We start from the raw sequence: 22,336 nt of genomic DNA on the forward strand, positions 1-22,336 counted from the left end.
TGCTTCCTTATGGCCTAAACTCAACGGAAGAAGGAAAAGCTGCGCGGGGACTTTTCGTCCAAAGTTTTTTTCCTTGTGGTCGCTCTATAGTGTGCCTCCCCGATGGCGCAGTAACATCGCGCTGCGACGCCAGGGGTCCCGGGTTCGAATCATGGCTTGGGCATGGACGTTTGTGATGTCTATTCATCAATTTCATCATATCATCACTCATCCCCATCTTCGCAAATTAGCCAAAAGTGGCACAAGAAGCGAAGTAAAATAAATCAAAACAAAATCAAATCAAACCGATGGCGCAGTGGTAGCGTCAATGCCTTGTAACTAAGGGGTCCCGGGTTCGATTCCCGGTGGGGGCACATAATGGTTCGGATCCCACTTTAAACTGTAGGTCCAGTCCCTATTAGCCTTACTGTGCATAAAGTGGACTTAAAACACCAAATCAATCAATCAATCAGTCCACTAGTGAAGGATGGGCGTTTCGGTTGGCGTAGTGGTAATGTCATCGCCCTGTAATCGAGTGTCACAGGTTCCATACCCGGTGGAGGATCAGGATCGCACTTTAAACTGTAGGTCCAGTCCCAATTAGCTTATCTGTGCATAATGTTAAGTTAAAACAAAAACTCAAACTAGGGATGGACGCTCTTAACTAATGCGCTGATTTCAGTAAGAGAGAGATAGAGAGAAGGGGGCGGGTTGGAGAAAAAGGAGGGAGAGAGAGAGAGAGTGAGTGAGCGAGTGATAGAAATGAAGAACGCGAGAAAGAGATAAATACGGACTTGTAAAGAGACAGGAGACCAAAAGAAAGAGGTATAAATAGTAACGAGGAAGAGAGCGATATAGAGGAGAGATGAGAAAAAGAGATTTAAACAAAGAGATAAAAAGAGCAGGAGAGAAAGATCAAAGTGAGAGAAGAAACGACAGAGGGAAGTAGAAGAGAGAGAAGTCTCGTAAATCTCTGTAAATTCAACAGAATGGAACAACTCGACGCATCCATTCTTTACTATGAAGAAAATCTGAAATGAAGTGCCGTCTTCGATTTGGAAATTGAATTCTGCTTTCCGGGATATTTCCGGAAAGTCCGAGACGAATTCTCACTAAAAACATTAACTTTCTTGTTCCTAGTTAAGAAATTTTGACGCACTTGACGTGAAATCAAAGCGCGAATTGATATTGATCGTGTTGCATGTAAAAGTAAAAGGCAAGTTAAGATGTAGGTTGCGGACGTCTCTATTGGGATAAGGGTACAATGGAGTGCGACTTACTTCAGCACGTTAGTGTACAATGATGCCCTCTATTGTGATAATGATGATAACCATTTACAAGCATTATCAGCCGCAAACCGAATAGGAGTTAAGGGTAAAATCCCCAGCCTGTGTCACTATTTGACTCCTGAAGGATTTACGATCTCTGATTGAACCATTGCAAGCCCATTTTCTGTTGAGGTGTCACTGTTTCTGAAGAGCACACAAAGAAGACAGCATGCAAAGTACATTTTCTTTCAACAAAGGGGGGAGGCTTGAGTCGTTGTTTGCTCAGAGATGCTTTCAGACTATTGGCGAGGTCTAATCTGCAGATCCGGGCTTGCCGGATGGAAAAGCGGTTTATTTTTACCGGATCTTCACACTGATATTGGTCCGTGCACAGTTATGCTCCAGTTCACCACGAGGTTCGGTCTCAGAAGGGAGAAAGGGTCTACGGCAGCAAGCATTTCCCACCGGGCACCATCAACCATCGTCAACTCTCTCTCCCCCTTCGCATCTCGCGTTCGGCCACTCTGGCCCCGCCCCTCCATCCTTCCGGCCAATCGGAGGGGCGGGATACGGTTGCCATGATTCAGGCTTCATCGTGTTGATATACCGTGAAGTGAACGTGCTTTGACGGTGTGCTTCTACCTAACAACGGCTTACCTCGCTTTCAAGGGGGGACGAACCGAAAACGCCCTATTTTCAAATAGTTATTTCATCTGGAGAAGTTTCTGGACACCCTACTTTCAAAATCCGGACAAAATTATCCAGGTAAGTACAGCAATTTACACTGTTTGGTTCTTGTGACGTGTTTCTGTGGTTTCTGTCAAGGTCGTGAACGTGATGGTTCGAGAACATGTGTAGAAACTAAAATCTGTCTTGGAACCGTTCGCGGATCTTTTATCGCTGAATTTGGTTCAATCTTAATGCAATGACGCTGTCGCATTTGGAATCCAAGGTGCCACGTTGCTCGCGGCGAACGCATTAGAAATGCCGGGCACGTGTGGAATTTCAGTACTCTGCGCCACACAAGAAAGTTTTCAGATTTCTTTACAAAATGTAGACGCCGACACCATCGATAGAACATTTGCTTCAGTCCACATGCTTATATTTCTAGCTATGATGTTACTGGATGCAAGTGGACCTCCCCGATGACATAGTGGTAACTCCGTCGCCTTGTAATCAACAGGTCCCAGGTTCGATACCGGCTAGAGGCACTTTATACCGTAGGTTTGAGTTCTTGTTTTAAGTCCACTTTATACACAGAATGGCTAATCGGGACTGCACCTATAGTTTAAAGTAGGATCCGAACCACGATGTCCTTACCGGGTATCGAACCCGGGACCTCTTGATTACAAAGCCACGACGTCACCATTACTCCACCAGGGAGACCCTTCAAACTGTTGGTCCAGTCCCAATTAATCCATCTGTAAAGTGTACTTAGAACAAAACTTTAAAAAAATGATGCAAATATTGTCTCAATTCAGATCACCGCGTAGAATCTGTGGTAAGAAACAGAACAGTGAAACTATATATTGTGCACGGAAAATACACACAATATAACTTTAACTAGTACCATTTTGAAAAACAAAACCCTGATTTGTTCTTGAAGTCTAGTTCACAATGGACTCAAAGTTTATCTTAGGGTTTGAACTTCGGATTCTTTGATCGGAAATCGAATCCCGTTTCCCTTGATTACAAATCATGCATCTTTATTAGACTTCCAATTGCGCCTTTTCAGTTCAATTAATGCACTACTAAATATAGAAATGCATAAAACCTCACCAATTTACACCAAAATAGACAAGTGTTAAGTTTTTAATAAAATATTGCGTCTATTCAATTTCCTACTTTGTTATTTTACGCCACCTATCTACATCTCTATAGTTAATCATAACGATAATTACATGAGCACATTATATCATAAACACGATAACACATTCATGTCTTTACCGTGATTGGAACTTAGGACCTGTCTGGGTTTCTAACGCGCTAATCTAAATATTCGTTACCGAGGTCGGCATCTACGTTGTAACAAATTTTGACAACTTACACTGATGAAAATCGTACAATACACGAGGAACGTAATTTATAAATATATCACTCTCTTACATTGTTATATGAGAAACTGTATTAAATTTTGGGTTTAAGTGCAAATTAATAACTATCTCAAGATGGATGTCACTTCCTACACCTTTCGAGCAGATAAAACATTGTTGCAAAAATATAGGTATACCTATATTATACCGGTCTATTATAAACGATTAACCATGTTTTTTTTTTCAACTGCATAGTTTATAGTGCATAAAATATATTTTATAAATTTACTTGCCTGCATTATGACCAAGGAAAACTGACGTTACCGTTTCAGAAAGCTATAAGCATGGAGTAAAAAAGTTTAGTTGTAATGATAATGCTTAATAAAGCAGCTACACATTAAAGGCCTTCGGTGGATAACTCAATACAAATCATGTACAATTTTTATTGCATACATTTCGGAAATTAAAGTCTGAGCGGGCACAAGTCACTTAAAACACGACGAACTCAAACCAGTGCTATGTAAGCAAGATTATATAATAAACATACGTGTGGATATTAAATGACTATTTTAGAAATTGTTCTTCTAAAATTAAAATTAATGATACTGGCATTTGATTTTTTGTAATGAGCGTGTTGCGTGAATTCTTTAAAATTTTGCTCTTTCGTTAATTTGTATTTTGTTGCGAACTTGTTATGTGTGATAATTTGAACACAAGCCTCTGCAGCAACAGTACAGTAACTTGAAATATTTTAGGTGAAAAGTGGCAAAGAACAGCTGACGTTTCCGCAAATATTATGTTCATTGATTGATTTGCTTCATTTTACTTCGCTTTTGTGCCACTTCTGGCTTATTTTTGAAGATTAAGATGAGTGATGATATGATGATATTGATGAATGGGCACTAACAAACATCCATGCCCAGGCAGGGATTCGAACCCAGGACCCCTGACGTCGTAGCGCGATGTGCTAACCACTCGGCAAGCTCAATATTATGTTGTATCACAGTGAAAACTAATTATTAATAGTTGCAATAATAATAATACATTTAATTCTATCTGGAAAAAATTAGCGCGGTCAGAACACGAATAATAAAAACAGGCTCCTAATTTATTATGTGTCTGCTTTCTCTAGTAAACATTTGCTAACCTTTGGCCTATCGCAACGATAGAAGCGTTTGTCACTGAATCAAAGGTCAACAAGAGTGTGTTAATGAATTTTGATTGTATATAGGTAGGTACCTTTGATTTCACTGTGTGTGTACAGTATCTTATGCTTGCCTTTTATACATTATAAATATTACCCGAATATGATGTTCTAATTGATCACGAATTACTACTATAGTTTCTCGTTAAGGGTGTACACACCAGGCTGTAATGTTTCTCTCTATTCTTTCTCTCTTATGTAAGTAATAGTATATTAAACTTGGTCTTGCTTTGTACATTTTGCACAAGCTTCTGTCGTCAATATTATTTATATGTTATTAATAATTTTTACCCAAGTTATTCTTCTTTACTTGAAGTTAGTTTGTTTTAAGTAGGCCTATACTTTATTCTCAGATAGGTTATTCAGGACTGGACTAGATCAGAACCACCGTACAATGTGTTTCGACCGGGGATAGAATCCGAAACTCCTTGATTACACGGCGGGACGTGAAGTCAGATGGAATTATTTGTCAAAAGTTCTTTATAACAATGCAACTTTAACTGTGACGTGAAATTTGAAATAATTCATGTTTATTTTATTTGTTTACAGTACAACCGTTGATGAATGAAATATCTTTTACTTTACTTTACTCTTTTAATTTACGTTTAAATTAATTACATTTCATTATGAGTGATAATTGACACAGGGCTTTGTGCAAGCCGATAGGCTGCAATTTGAGAGTTACTTCGATTTCTTACATAAATGGGTTTCTCTTCAAATTTTGGTGGCAGTATTTCTATGCTTTGCTATTACATAACAGTTTTCACGTATTCCATATTCTCAAGATTTAATTATTAATATGGTATATTCATATTTACAATATGAGAATATGTTGTATTATAATTAAATACGAGAAAAATATCTATGATATCTCACTGGTTGATTTGTTTCTTTAAAAATTCCCAATTACAAAAATATGTTTACATTCACTCACCTCAGATGTTGCATCTACTTATACTTTATGCATCATTCTATTGTGGATAATATAGATCATACAATTCATATTTACGACTGGACGCAACGAAACCGAGGTTAAAGATTACTCTTAATTATAATTTATTTGCTTTCCATAATTTATTGATTATAAAAAAGCTATAATTGTTCGCAGTGTTAAGAAACAGGTACATAATGTTTAATGTTTTACTATTTCAAAGACTTCTTACTTGTACATATTTAGTGTTTCAGAATTTGAAATCAATTTTTAAAATTCGTTATTATTTAATTATTGTCCAGTTTTGGCTGGAGGCGTACGTATTGTGTATTATCTGATCGTGTTATTAATGTTGTTTATTCTTAGCGTGACGCAACTTATATACATTGGTTCTTTAGGGTCGAGTCTGGAGAAGATATGTTTCTTGGTGCTATAACGGGTAACGATTGATGCTGTGTAGCCAGTGTTCCTTTAATCGAAATTCATCATTTATCCTCGTCGTCGCGATTAACACCGAATGGTGTAAAAGTGACGTTAAATAACGTGAATACAAATTCTTGAAAATCTATTTCGTGACCTTATCCATCTTTCCTTATTTTTATGTTGCTTATTTTGGCCGTTTTGGTTAAGTTCGATGGTGAGGATGAATGACAACATACCAGGGTTAGAACCTGGAACCCTGAGTGGTGAGGTTGTGGGGACCACTATCCCTTATAGTGTAAGGGACTTACACTGTAAAACGTTGAGTTGAGATATGACGGCCTGAGAACGTCATTTCCGCTCCCTTCAAACTACACTAAAAATATGACTGTGATAGTTTCAAACTGATTAACGACCATTACATAATTACCCTAATTAATGTAATTTTATTTATTTTTAAAAATCATGTTTATGATTCACGCAACTGTAGTTTTTAATGATTACCTATCGTTTGTGTCTTGTTTTGTAAATTAACAGACAGACTTAAATTTTAACGGTAGAATATTGTAAAGATTACACTAAAGTCGATTGAAGAAATGACGGTCTAAAGCCAATTTCTGTTGCCATAGCTACAACTATCATTAAAAAATTACCATGTCCATTTTTCTTGTATCAATGGCCATTATAGACCCCTACAGTAACCAATTTAATGTAATTTTAATTTTCATATTTTAAAATACATTTACGTTGCACGCAACTGTAATTTTTAATGATCATCTCTAATTGAGTCCTTATAATGAAGCATCCCGGGTTCGATACCCGGTGGAGGCACATAGTGGTTCGGATCCCACTTTAAACTGTAGGTCCAGTCCCGATTAGCCTTTCTGTGCATAGAGTGGACTTAGAACAAAACCTCTATTTGTGGCAGGGATATCTGGTTCGAATCCCGCCCTTGGCATACGTATTCTTTGTGACTATCCCTTCATCAATTTCATCATGTCACTCATCATAATGTTCGCGATTAGCCAAAAGTGGCAAAAAGCGAAGTAAAATAAAACAAATCAATTTATTTATGCATGATAAAATATTGAAATTGACATAAAATACGGTTCTGTCTTGTTTTTTTGTAACTTAACAGGCAGACTGTTAAATTTTAACGGTATAATATTGTAAATATTGTATAAGTTGTAATAGTGTAAAACATTGTTTATTAAATACCCGTTAAAGATATGAACAGATGAAGGACCTGTGTAGGTAGGGTAGTCGTGTATGGCGCTAACTCAAGGCTCACCTTTTATGAATTCGTTGTGTAATTGAAAAGTTCCGTCCAAATAAGACTACTTTCCGACAATGGCCGAAGGTGAGAGGCAAAAAAAATGAAGAAAAAGGGCATCACGTCTTGTGCTCGAGCATTAATCACACCTTTTTTGAGAGGTGTGGGTTTCCCGTGGAGCGTTTGAATGCCGACGCTGCGACCGAGCGATGACTTGCAGCTAGGGCTTTGTGTCCGGCAAGTGCAACTCGCCGTGACACGGCAAGCACGACTCCGTCCCGCGCAAATAAAGATGTGGGGGACTCCTTTCGGACGGCCGCTCGACGTGTTGGGAGCATGCTTCTTTTGACAGATTGGCGTCTACGGTGAAATCTTTCGGTCGGGGAGAATGACGTACAAACACTCAACATGCTGTTTTTTCCAACCGCTGCTGTGTTCTCCCTTGAATCACGGTGCAATCGGTAATGACATCTGAACGTAACTGGGATGAATTTCTTTTCGGAATATTCCAATAAGAACAACAATAATGAGGCCCTGCTCAGGATTTTTTGAGAGAAGATCCAAAATGTTGTAGTGATTCGGTTAGGTTATTTTACGTTTGGCTAATCGCGATGATAGGATTAGTGATGATATGATAAAATTGATTCAGTAACACTTAGAACACCCATGCTCAGGCTAGGAATTGAACCCGGAGTATTAGAAGTATTAGATGTGACCACCAATTCTATGGTAATATTGCAGTTAGAGCTAAACGTGCAATTATAGAGTTGCAATATCATGGTCCAAACTAGCAGAAAAAAATCAACTCAACGATAGACCCCCCAATCAGCACCGGAGTCCCATACAGACAAAGGCTATACGGTATAAAGCTTGGTGCTTATTGTTTACATTCAGTTCTCAGAAGTATTCGAATAGTTGTGTTCGGCAAAATAACACGGTTTTCAAATTTCCATTACTTTGAGTTTTTTGAGTTATTTTTTTAAGTCCATTTTATGCACAGATAGGGTAATCAGGACTGGAACTACAGTTTAAAGGGAGACCCGAACCACTTTTGTGCCTCCACCGGGTATCGAACCCGAGACCCCTTGATTAAGGCGTTACCACGACGCCATCGGGGAGTCTCTCAAATTTCTTTAAATTTTCTTATATCAGCACCACTGAACAGCCGTGATAATTCTATGTTTAGAAAATAATATATTTGCAAATTAAATTACACATAGTGTTGCCCACGAGACGAGACTTTGGCCTGTCTCGTCTCGTGGAAATGCTGTGAAATGCTGTCTTGTCTCGAAAATATTCGTTTGTCTCGGGACACATGATCAATCTCGTCTCATCTCGAATTTTTTAAAGCCTGTCCCGTCTCGTCCCGTGGGCAACACTAATTACACATGGATATTAGCAATGATTATTAAAATAAAGAACATGCCTAATGTGAGTTAACAAAAAAAGAAAAATATAGTTTCACAAGGATAAAATCGAACTTCTTGCAAATTGTGAAAAATCGTCAATGTTGTTTTCGTAGGTTTTTATAAGTTCACATTATAATATATTTCATAGTTCGAAGGGGTATGCCACCTATGGCCCCTCCCCTGGGTACGGGCCTGATAACAATAATGCTAAACTAAACTCCATGACGCAACAGTCCTTAAGGGCCAGGACCTGTAAGCAACTTTTTCATTAGGTGACGCGTGGTCAGCTCATCGTGTCCCATTGCCGCTGTTTTCTTCCATTCGAGACCAGAACCCGCTACTTTTGTTTTGAAATTACTGTCCAATCGTCGTCACGACGCTAAATCAACACCGACATTTTGAGAGCTTCTACCGAGAATCGAACACGGGATTGCTCGCACCAAAGGCAAGAACTCGAGACCCCGGCTTCCTAGCGTGCTGTTCTAACCACTCCGCCACAGTGCCATTTTATGTTGTAATAACTGAGAAATTCATCTTCAGGGCTTCTCCTCAACCTTTTCGCCTTTAAATGGCGGCAATTGATAAGGGATGAGCCTTCCCCCTCCTCTCCCCAAGAAAATATGGTTACGGGCCTGGGGAGCCCATAATAATAACCAGATAATATATATATATATATATATATATATATATATATATATATATATAAATCAGGTTTACCATGTTTTGAGAAGTGATAAGAGGACATCTTATTTTTTAATTTTCAGCAAAGAATTAAATGAATTAAAACATATATTACATTTCTACACCAACATGTTTGTTTATGCGTTATTTCGACTTTTTATAACAACTTTAACTATAAAAATGTGGTATCCCCTACTGTAACTATAAAACATCAATGCATGCCAAATCAACTGGGAAGTAGATGCGAATTCGAATCCGAGACAACGCGACGCGCGAGATAGTTTGTGTCGATTTTTGATATCGATATATCGGTCGCTATCGACAGTGTTTCAGTATTGATTTTGGCGATGATCTTACTCGCACTGTAACGTGACATCAAGCGAGCACGTTGAAATTTGCTATGCTTATTTTTAGTGTTTTAATTTTTTTCTTCAGGATTTGAGGACTTGTGCCCGGACGCACTCTTTTCATTATCTAGAAAGAGGACGTGTCCTGGGAAAAAAGGACGGATGGCAACTCTGATATGGATGCTTTGTATCATCCCCATCGTTGCGTTTAACCTACGCTGTAAAAAGTGGACTGGGGAAATGATAGTCAATTTCCACTTGCCAACCAACCATGGCCGTATATACAGAAATAATAGGTGAGATTCAACTTATTGTTGCCAAAGGACATTACAATGCTAATAAATATAATTTAATTGTTACTATTTATTTATTATTAATAAATAATTTTAAATTATAACCAATAACATTTTATCTCCAAACAATTTGGGTACATAAATTATACAGTGGACTCTTTTTAATTCGAACATGCAAGGAGACACAAAAAAGTTCGAATTATGTAAAATTGAATTAATAAAAACTCGTATTACTAAAGATATATTTCAAGGAGAATAAACTTCTGTTCGAATTATCCAAATTCTAATTTTAGACTCCACTGTATTAATAATAACAATATTGTTTTTCCACTAAACTTCGTTAGATTAAGTTCTTTTTATTTAAGAAACTAATAGTTTGTGTGTGTGTGTGTGATATTATTGAACTTTCAAAATTTTGAGATGTTTTACTTTATTACACAATAAGTGCAAAATATTAATTATTTACTCTAAATAGTACGTGTACGATGTCGGGATCATTGAGTGCATCGAAAAAATGTTGTGCTGTCTGGTAGCAGCAGCGCAATAGGCATATAATATTTCTCCCTCAGAGGTTCCTTCATCTTGGAAAACAAATCAAAGTCGCAGGGACTCATGTCAGGAGAATAAAGTGGGTGCTCCAACACCTCGTACATACATACAAAAATCAAAAAGAACTATTAAATCTTTCGATCATTCTCCAGCAATCTGCGAAGTGAATCAAGGTGGTGTGGATCTGTTGCCGTGCGACGATGCTCGCCACCATGTCCTTTCGCGGCTGATTCACGACCACTTTCAAATGCCTTGGCCCATCTGGCAACGGTACGACACGGTAAAACGTGGTCCCCACATGCCTCGCGTAAACCCTTGTGAATTTGCCGTGCATTTCTTCCACGTGCAACCTGAAATTTGATGAATATTCACTGTTCTTCACGCGTGAACATTGTTCAGGGCTGTATTATACACACACTTCACTTTAACGTCTTCAAACTACCACACAACAGGACTTTTCAGCACCAAACACCTACACACGATCCGGCTGTGTCCGGATTGGCAAGCGCTCCGTCCCGTTCTCTCCCATTGCTCTCGCGTGCCGTCGAAGTCACGTCCAAGCCGTCCGAATCTACATGTCCCCTTGTAGTACGGTTGTCACTTTTCCCGCCAGGTGTCAGGCTGAACTTCACACACCGCGCTTTGGGGTGCAGGCACACCGCACGAAAGTAGAAGGCAGACGCCAAACAAACATCACAATGATTTCCACCTATTTACTATTCATATTAAAAATGCAACATGCTATTTCATCATTTACAATTTTTCTACATTCAGTATTATCGATAAAATGTTAAACTATCACTGAGTTTTACATCGTCTAATCAGTAAATGTTGTCTGTACAAAGTGGTGCCAAGACTGGAATCTGAAAATAAATCCAGAAAAATCCGTTTTTATGAGGTTTACCCTCAAATCCAATTTTACAGCACCATCCTATAGATTATGCAACAAAATCATCACGTTCGTACAACAGCACAAAGATCTTGGAGTCATTTTCGACAGCAAACTCACTTTCATCCACCACATAGATTACATAACTTCGAGAGCCATGAAAACCCTTGGGCTAATTTACAGATTTACAGATATCACACATGTTTCTGCCCTCAAAACCTACTTTACATCGTGCGTCGTACCTATTCTTGAATATGGTGCCTGTATTTGGTCAATGGCCTGTGATAGCAATATAAAGAGAACAAACAAAGTGGTAAATTTCTTTATCAGAATAGTCAAACATAGATGCCCAGCCCTTGCAAACTTTTCCAAACATGAAATTCTATCCAATCTTCAAATTCACGATCCGTCCCTTCGCCGTTAAGTTTCAGATCTAACATTTCTTTTCAAAATCATGAATGGACAACTTTTCACTAACGAACTCTTGCCACATCTTCACATCCGGATCCCACGTACCAACAGCAAATGCAACAACTTCTTTTACACAAAAGCCTCAAGGCTATCCCTAGAACAAAGGTCATTTCTCTATAGGCTACAAACAAGGTACAATACACTAGTTGATCCTCCAGGCTTCCATCTATCTAAGCAGGCTTTCAGAAATGCGTGCATCAAGCAGCTGAAGAGAAATTAATATCTGTTATACCCTTGTTATTGTTTTATTATTATTGTTTAATTTTTATTATTTTTATTGTATTATTCTTGTTACATATGTGTGCGTGCTTCTCATTTGTTAATTTCTATTTTTCTCGCTGTTGATATCCTGATATAAAATGGATTTTCTCTGTATTCAGGATTTCTCAAATAAAAAAAAAATTAAAAAAAAGTTAGAATATGACTGCCAAGCGCAGGGTCACAGTAAGTTCAAGCGTGCATCTGTCGCGCCTCTCTGCTCTCCCCTCAGACTCCACGTCTGCCGCGAATTCGGACAACGGAGTTTGGCTGAGTCCCCGGATGGAACGGTGCTCTAGGTGACATCTGCTGCCGATTCGGACGCGGCCTAAACAAGACCTGATCGTCTTTTGTCCCAGCGACAACTGACAAACGTGTACCAACAGTGTTCCCACTACAAGAAAAATAACCCTCGTACAATGCAAACATTTCCTTCTGTGCAGAACTATTTGATATTATTCGAGAATCATTCAATATACATATCTTCAATTCGCAAATTGTCTTTAAAGTATAAAAAGTTATAGTTATTGAACGGTGTCAATAATTTTTATTAATGCCTTGGTTAAACAATTGATTGAACAATTTAGCGGGAACCGAGCAGTGAATCGAACAGTTTGTTCCAGGGGCGTTGCCACAAGGGGGGGGGGGGGTACGTAATATAGAATTAACAAGTTATCTTGCCCAGCTGAATTGTGAACGAGACATTTTCAAGGAAGACAGAGGAAGAAAACTTTAGAGAAATAATGTAATAAATTGGAGAGGAAACCAGAGAAAGAAAAAGGGAGAGAATGAAAACAATAAATTGGAGAGGAAACCAAAGAAAGAAAAGAGAAAGAATGATTGGAGAGGAAACCAGAGATAGAAAAAGGAAACGAACGAAAACAATACCGGAGATAGAAGAAGGAAAACAATAAAAACAATAAATTGGAAAGGAAACCAGAGATAGGAGGGTATGAAATGAAAACAATACCGGATAAAAAAGGAAAGAATGAGAACAATAAATTGGGGAGGAAACTAAAAAAGAGAGAGGGAAAAACGAGAATGAAGAAGGGAACAAAAGAAAGGAAAGAGGGGGAAAGGAAAGGAAAAATAGAAAAAGAAAATGGAACGAAAAGCCAAAAAGGGAGAGAGTCAGTAATAGTAAGTGCAAAAAATAATCCAATGACAGAAACACAGCTATCTGAAAATAATTGGACCTATTCAACCCACCGAAACGAAAAATTCTGCCTATTTTGTCCCTTCCAGCAATAGTTTGAGAGTGATAGTTAACACGCTCTGAAGGTACTAAGGTCGACAGAAAGCCCGTTAAGCTTGCAAAACGTACAGACAAACTTCAACTCGGATGTTCAGTGCGATCGTTTGATGTTTATAGTTGCAACTCCGGCTGTTCCAAGTCCATTGATGGTGACTTCGGTTCCAATTACAGCGGAAGTTGATGGGGTTGCGGCGGAAGCCGACGACTCGCATCAAAGCAATTCCTCGGCTTCTTGGTCTGATTTGAACTGAAATCTGCATCTTCCACCCATCTGTTGATTTTGGAGAACTCGTCACTCGGCTGATGCGTCGCTGGAAGCGATTTCAATCGATGATGAGTCTCGATGCCTCAGAGATTGCAGACTTCCGTTTTCATGGTGAGAATCTCTGGGAGCTTTATTCCCAAGTGAGGGAGCATTGTGCGGAAGGAACGATTATCTGAAAGACTCTAGTAATTTTTCCCATTTCACTTATCTCTGCCTGTGCATGACACAGAACAAAAGGGATGTGGTGTTAGTTTTTTGTTCTTTACTAACTGTAAATTTCATTATATATTTACCATTGCAATTAGCAAGAGTATTCGCTTTCAGAATTATGACAGACAAAAATGATTTATAAATTAAACATTAATTACCTTGCATTATCAGTGGCGTACGATTACATTTCGGGGTGGTGGGGGGGGGGCTTTTTTTATTGGTTGGATTTGCGACCAGCTGTCTAGACTTGATTGTGACACTATCCCGCAATCAGGTCAATATATACACATGTCAAGGCCTCCATGAGTCACTGTTTATCATTATAATCAGGTAAACGTTTGTAGCTTATTGCTGACCTCCGTGGCGGAGTGATTACGTGCGCTACGACGTTAGAGGTCTCAGGTTCGAATCCCGGTCTGGGCATTGGGAATACATGCTCTATAAAGTATGTCTTTAGGCAGCATCTCTGATTTGTAGTTAGAACCGTTTCAACGTTGAATAATTACTGGCTGTTAAAAATTGTGAAGTAATGCATTGTTTACATCGCACTCGGACGCTATTACATATGCACGTGTGGCATGGAGCTCCCTTCTGATTGGTTATGCTACGCGAGATGCTACGAAAATTAGGACCGATTCAATATGTGAAATATGCCATGGAATAGCCTATACTGTGCCATCAAAGTATTTCTTCACTTTACACACGGTAAGATTTCGATTGGGAAAGAAATGTTAAGAAAAATGCCATGGAGAATGCTTTCCTGTAAAACGAACCTTAGTGTTCAAACGTAAATTTTGAACATTGTAGTATATAGAGGATTTGGCTCTTCACATAAACTTACCACATGTTTATTGTACATTTAACTTCACTGATGCTTATTTTTCCAATTATTTACTTTCATTCTTTGTGCCTCAAGCATTTTAAAATACATGAAATAATATAGTTATTTTAAAAAAAAAACACCTTTGCACCATTGAAATTTTATTCCAGTAGGAAGTTCAATCTCGAGTGTCGATCATTAAACTATCGGGGAGACATCCTAAATTATTATATTTCCGTGAGTGATTGAATCACTTCCTGTATTCTTACGCCTCCGCCAATTTCAGTAGTGCGGTTTTTTTAATCTTATATTTTAAATCAATATTTTTCTCATGACAGTCAGTTCTGTTACGACGCAATTCTGTAATTCTGTCGAATGGTTATTGACTATAACCTGTAAGCTTCGTTCCGGTTGCTAGGAGATGGTAGATATTTAGCAAGAGGACGATGTAAGCTGATTCAAGTGTATGATTTCTGTAATAGTTGAAGAAGGTTTTCGAGATTAACGTTGTTATTTCCCGATTCAGTGTTTTCTTTTTTCTTTTTTTAAGTGAAACATAATGGAAGCTGTATTTAGTATTGACTGACAGGTAGTGTGGATGCTTACTATATATCATACAATGTCTTAAGGGTTATCCCACATCTGAGATGACCTCAGAGTAGGCTGTTTTTCAGTTATGAAACCGGAAACGCAACAGTATTCTACATACTCGTCATGGCATCAGAAGTAACTTACTTCAACACTACCTGAAAGATTGCATTGTTTATGTGGTAATGAGAATTTCTTTACTTTGATGTCCATGGCAGTTCCGATTTGTTTCGTGTATAAACTTCCCACATCCTCTGATAAGAATTCATCGGGAAAATAATAATACCCCTAATATAACATTAATAAAATTAAGTTTTTATTTTAGTTTATTTAATTATGGACTTCAATAATTTATCTCATCCTCAAAGTCTGCATAATATTTGAAACAATAAAATTTTGTTGGTTTTGTTCTTAAATATTTCCTTCTACACACTAAATTAATGTTTAATTCTTAGTTCATGTTCTTTACTTATCTAAAGTAAGAGTATTAACGCTGTATTCTCAACCGAGACGAAACCCTACACAATTTTGTTTTCCTTTGAAAAATAATTATAAAATTTACAAATGCACAACTTTCCAAAATGATTGAACGTGTGGATATATAGAATATGTATGGAAATGAATCAGACGAATGAATTTTGCTTCGAAAGCCTTACTTCCAAAAATTGCTGAATTTTGAAGATCGCCTCTTTACATTGCAGTCAGAACAGGGGTGATATTTGATATATTTTTGTTTTTATGTTTCTTGGGCCAAAAGGTTCCTTATACTTCGAACGCCTCCCTCGAAGGACAAGAGACATTTGAGGGCGCTCCTGAACTACGAGTTTCGAGATATCCTTAATAAATAGGAGCGTTTCACATTTTTATAAGATAATTAAATACTCTGTAAAATGTTAAATTTAATTTTGGAACTTTATAATAAGGTTTGTTTAAATTTTTAAATAAAGACCAAATTAGGATACATTTTTATCAAATTAAAAACACGTTATGTTTCAGTGATAAGATGTAAAAGAGAGAGAGAGAGAGAGAGAGAGAGAAAATTTTGATTGATTGATTTGGTTTATTTTACTTCGCTTTTCTGCCACTTTCGGATAGTCGCGAAGATGAGGATGAATGTTGATGATATGATGAAATTGATGAAGAGACACTCACAAAGAACACCTACGCCCAGGCAGGGATTCGAACCCTAGACCTCTGGCGTCGTAGCGCGCTGTGCTAACCACTCCGCCAGATTGAAGAGAAAACCAAACAATCAATATAACATGAATTGTTATCTTACTAAAATTATAGTAATAATTTCGCATGCAAAAAAATATTAGTAGTAATGGCAATTTAGAGTTAGTTAAAAATCGAAAATGTATATTAATAATATTACTATACAACCTTCAAAGTCATCAAATTAATAAAGCTTAGTTATTAGCAAACTGCTGAATCTTTTTGCTTGTTGTAATTATATGGGTCACGGAGTTACACTTCACTCACACTCAATTGCCAATCCCGATAGGAATTTCTGACAGTGTACTGTAGAACTTATTTAGTCTGGCTTATTTGGATATTAACTTTCTTAGTCATTAAAGAATAGCTATCATTATGCTTTTATTTATATTTCATTGGAAGATAATGACTTCTTTGTGCAGTTCAGTGCGCCAAGAAAATTTTCCCTTTTCAAACACGACGCTCAGTTCAATTTTGAGTTGCTTCTTTCTTCTCTTGCTCTGCACTTAATCCGTCTGACCTTTCCATTCCACCTACGCCAACTTTTCCTGATCCCAGTTCTAAATGTCGAACACATTACCCGAAGTTCTCTCTTTCTCTAGCGAGACTAAACTTTCTCTATGACAAATTCATCAAAAAGTATCTCCTCTCCCAACTTCAGAAATCAAAACTGGACTATAGCTTCTTAAAGATTCTGACTATGTTTGTTTGTACACAGAGAGTAAACAACAATAAGGATATGGTACATTCAACAGTTTCATACGTATTTGTCAGATATATTTTCGGCATTTGAAACCACGGAATGTAACTTGCATCATGCATAGGGGTTACATTTGAATGGAGGAGGGAGCAGGGTTCCCAGGAATAGTGAAAGGAGGTCCTGGTACCACCACATTATAAGCATCCTGGTCACAGAGAAGAAAACTGTACTAAGTTCTATCATTAAGATCTACGCGTTTAGAAATACGGTGGATAGAAAGTAAAAAGCTGTATTATAATATTCAGTAACATGTATTATGTGTATGTATGCCGACCCTGGTGACGGAGTTGTTATCACAGCGCGCTACGACGTCAGGGGTCCCGGGTTCGAATTCCGTCCCTTCATCAATTTCATCATATAATTCATCATCATCTTCGCTATTAGCCAAAATGGCAGAAAAGCGAAGTAAAATAAACCAAATCAATAAACAATGTATGTATGTACAGTCAGCGGCAATAATAATGAGACACTTATATTCTGTAATACTGGCTAAAGCTCTACATGTGTGTGGGTGCGAGAGAGACACCTTATACCTAGGTATATGCGCACACTCCTACACCTTTCTCATCAAAATCTGCATCGTGCATCAAGAGAAAATCGGAAAAAATAGATCACGTACTACTAAAGTTGTAAAATACACGGTCTAGTTGTTATATTCACAATGACTTGGATGTAATTAAATGCAACACCAAACCAATCTCAAAATCCATAGAAAGTGTAAGAACAGTTCCAAGGCCCAGTACTCAAGCTGCTTCGTTTGAGAAGAAAACTTCATAAGCAGCCACATCGTATTCAACTTTTCGTGAGAGAGATGGTTGAATGGAGAATTATGAAACTGGAACAAAACTGATTTTTTTTTTATTAAGAGATTGATTTACAATGATGCATGCTTGAGTTCCGAGCGATTTGTCATCAAACAACGCGTACGGATTGTGTGTCTACCACGCAGCATACTTTTCCATACAGTATTCTTCCTGCAGCTGGGAAAGTGGTGTGAATCACTTAAAACACCAATGGAAACATAAATATTATTCATTGGAAGACGTCCTTCGCTGTTCATCCACGTCTTGAATAATTAAGCACATTGATAGTCAATGGATATCCCCGTTAGACTGTGTTGCTCATCAGATAACATGCGAAAGCTTTCTGGTTCGCTCGGGGGCTACCTTCTGAGAGACCAGGACCAAAAACACTTGAAAAGGGGGTTTCGACGTTGAGCGAAATAACTCGGAGTGTTTTGGCGGGAGAGAAGGCAAATGGATGAGGGATTATGTCCCTCAATATCCTCCAGTGACTCAATCTATTGTTTCCCGCTGCTCCCTCCGACCAGTTCCCGTGGGATGGTGCACGGCAACAGCCTCATTTTGCTTGGAAACGGATCGGAACTTCCAGCGTGTTGTGCGAGTGTGCACCAGCCTTTGTGTGTGCGTGTCCCATCGAGAGCTTCTCCCAACAAACCTCTAATAGCATGTCAACGAATCAATTACACGGACGCGCAGCTATGAGTTTTGTATCCAATTTGCACAGATTACATTAGGTCTTCCCAAGTCAAAATGGTGAGAGTGAATGGTTTCCAAAGTTTTCTGAGAATTCCCTTTGTGCTTGCGTTAATTAGCTGACAAACACGCAGAGGTCAGAGAGGACCTATTTAATTGCCTTCATTAGGAATGATAAAGAAAGTTTATTTTATACCATAATTAAACAATGAATTGTTTATTTAAAGAATGCTCCCCTTACTAACTATATACAGGGTGGCCCCAAAAAGGTAACAAATGCTGATTGCATAATACTTTCGGTTTTTTGGGCCACCCTGTACTTTATATAGTATGCAAAATAAATAATTAAGAATACTTAACCGTAATAGACAAGAATTATTTATATCCGTTTTTGGTGGATTTTTGGTGAATTCAGTACAGAATACATATTCATGGTGACTGTTTTTATATTATTATTATGAAACATGCAATTGCTTTGAATAACCTACCATAACCCTATATGGAACTCACAAGTGTTACCTTGTTATCCTAAAGCCAAACATACGTACTACAACGTTGTAGTACATGTGTGGGAATAGATGCCACTTATTAAAATACCTACCAATCTTAGAGCACTTACAAAATTGATTGTACAGTGCATTCGTTTTGGCTAGGTAGGCAAGTGCCTCCGCCAAGTTACGCTAATTAGTCCGAGACGCCTTGATTACCACTACTATATATGTAACATCGTTGAATACGTAATTTCATGATCAGTTGTTACGGAATTGATCTAGAGAATGAATTCAATATCGATTCTTCTGTATCTTTAGTCATTATTTAATATTAAATAAATGTGTTTAGCTTGCTGCAAAATTACAAAACTACCAACTTAACGCATGCTGAAACTGAAAAATATTTGCAACAAAGGATACCACCTTCCAACTCGCCATGTGTTTTAATTCAGTGATGTTGAAAGATTATGTATGTGTAACTTCATCACTAGATACATCAACCCATGGCCCTGTAATTTTCCATTCATTAAATTTTTCATGGGCAACCAACAATCAAAAGGAACTCACCAGTTTACTTCTACTGACTTCTTGTGTAGATGCACTTGTAAAATTTTCAGAACCGATCCTTTGATCAACACAGTCTTCACCGCCCGGCACAAGCTTTATCAGATCTCGTTCTTTTTTAAAGCAGACTCCCTATATTGCAGAGTCTGGAACTCGTAATGATTACTTGTTTCACTAACATTCTAGCTTCATAAAGAAATCTAGCTCTTCGATATATATATATATATATAAAAAAAAGAGCAAAATGACTTCGTAAAGGGCTATCACTCTCGCGTCAAGAATTCTATGTAGGCTATCTTCATGTACTATTGTTCCCCTCATACAAATACAGACACATTCTGTGTCACGTGACAACTCATTTGAAACTTTCACACTCATTGCGGTGGCATCTTCCTGCCAAATTCCGAGGACAAAGAAAAGAGGAAGAGAAGAGGTGGTGGTCTTTCAACCCTAGCCACTTGTTTTAGTTCCAGGAATACAGCAGCGCTTAAGGCCACATTTTGTGTTCGCCAAATGGAGCTTCCAGTCATCTGACAGAAAAGTGTTGCAATGGATGATATTCAGCGAACAACTTCCCCACATCATTGCGCGAAAGCACGCCCGCGGCAAACGTTTCGCAGCGCAGACGGAGCATGTTGAAAACGCGTTTGATAAGCATTGCGCTCACAGCTTTTGTGGCAGTGATTCAAGGTACAAATATAACGATTATAAACCAAATGTAGACTTTCAAATTACTTAGATTAATATACCAAATGTAGACTTCAACAATGACCAGAGTATCTAAAATGCTGCTATTTGCCACAAAACAATGTTGTATAAAGCTACGTAACGTACGAAAAAAATGCAGGACTAATGGAGCCTGTTTCTCATGGAATCAATCGGACCTATCCGATAGTGCAGTGCCTAATTCTATCCCCTTGTAATCGAAGGATCCGAAATTCGATTCCCGCTGGAGGGAATTTTAAAAAAAATTAAAAATATATTTTTTAAAAAAGTTAATTAAAACAAACTTTGTCTCGTGAAATAGATAATTTATAGAAATGTTACGAAGTACAAAATTGTGTACTATATTTTTTGAGGCCGTAACATGTCACTGTCACTTTTCGTACGTGTATTGAGAGTTAGACAGGCATAGACGATATGCTGAAAAGTGTATACAAATATGCGCATACTTCGAACGCACCCGCTGATTGATAAGTAGTATTTCAAACTTTCTGTGAACATTATTAAAAATCGTAACACAACCACACGCGTCGCAAAGTATGAGGATGTAAAGAGTAACATAAAAGTCATATAACGCTAGCCATAAACACAGTACTTGCCTTTAAAATACGATTAATAATTCACCCCGGATTGGAAAAACCACCACCGACGAATCTGTATAAAGGTATGATGTTATCTCACAATTAATACATAAACAATGGCACACACACATGCATAACGCATTAATTCACCAAAAGGAAACTTCATTTGAAAATATACAATAATAGTAATACAATTAAAAATGTTAAACATCGGGGCATTTTCATGCACGCAGCATTTTCTTCGCTTCACGCTTGCTATGGCTTGCCGGACTGAGTGCCGGAGCATGTGCGGTTTGGCCAGATTTCCCTTCATGCTCTCCGCCGCTGACGCCACATTGAATATCATCCATTGAGTAGCGAAGTGGGAAAAAGTTATTATCCATTTTGCCTTGACTCATCTCACCCAACAGGTTAATAGGTGCTGGGGCATGCCCCGAGTTGATATTTTCCTGGAGATGAGGCCTTGCTCGAAGAAAAGGTTTATTATCTATTATCCAAAAGCAACTAAATTACCAATAATTTCTTGTTTCCCCCCAAATATCATTCCCCCCAGAATAAGCAGAGAGGGGACACAACTATCCAGAAGGGGGAATTCCCCCATCCCCCCTTAAAATACCACCCTGTAATTACGTATCATTTGCAGGTTCTGAACCATGCCATTGACCAAGGCGAACGAATCCAGATCATTGACGAGGGGGGGGGGGGGCAGAAGTGTCCGTGCTGTAACTAGTGATTTCAACGAACGGAATTCTCAACGGAACCCAGTGTCGCACGTTACAGTGTTCGAATTGCTGACCAGGTTCGAAGAGAGCGGTACAGTCCAGGACAGGCCACGATCTGGTAGGCCCAGAACTGCCACTGACGAAGGAACAGCTACGGCAGTGCTAGCATAGTTTGCTAAGTCTCCGCAGCGTATCACACGACGAATGTCTGTGCAATGTGGTGTCAGCCAGAGTTCCATTTGCAGGGTGTTAAAGATGGTTAAGTGGCACCCGTACAAGCTGCAGCTGCAGCACCATCTCTCTGAGGATGACCCGGATAGGAGAATGCAGTTTTGTGAATGGGCTGTGGAGCAAATTCGCCAGGACCCACAGTTTCTACTGCATATTCTGCATTCTGATGAAGCCAATTTTTATGTGAATGAGGAAGTGAATAAACAGAACATGCGATATTGGTCCTCCGAGAACCCGTTGTGGAGAGTTCCAAGCAATATGTTTGGTGCTGGGAAGGTTATGGTGTGGCTCGGGATCTGGGGGACACGTATCATTGGCCCATTCTTCATTGATGGCAATTTAAATGCAGAGGGATACTTACGGTTGTTACAAGAAAACATTTTACCGTCAGTTTTGACGGAGGATGGCAG

The 22,336-nt window shown here is 38.4% G+C and overlaps 1 protein-coding gene across 1 annotated transcript in view; it reads left to right on the plus strand.

The window, feature by feature from the left end:
- Nucleotides 1-1,794: 1,794 nt before the first annotated feature.
- Nucleotides 1,795-22,336, plus strand: part of LOC145978919 (uncharacterized) — a 123,220-nt gene continuing 102,678 nt past the window's right edge. Inside the window, exon 1 of the mRNA XM_083111893.1 lies at nt 1,795-2,012. The gene's annotated coding sequence lies outside the window, so the exon portion shown is untranslated. The remainder of the gene's footprint in view (nt 2,013-22,336) is intronic.

This window comes from Lepisma saccharinum, chromosome 25 (genome assembly GCF_977018435.1).
Source record: "Lepisma saccharinum chromosome 25, izLepSacc3.1, whole genome shotgun sequence".
Classification (NCBI taxonomy): Eukaryota; Metazoa; Arthropoda; class Insecta; order Zygentoma; family Lepismatidae; genus Lepisma; species Lepisma saccharinum.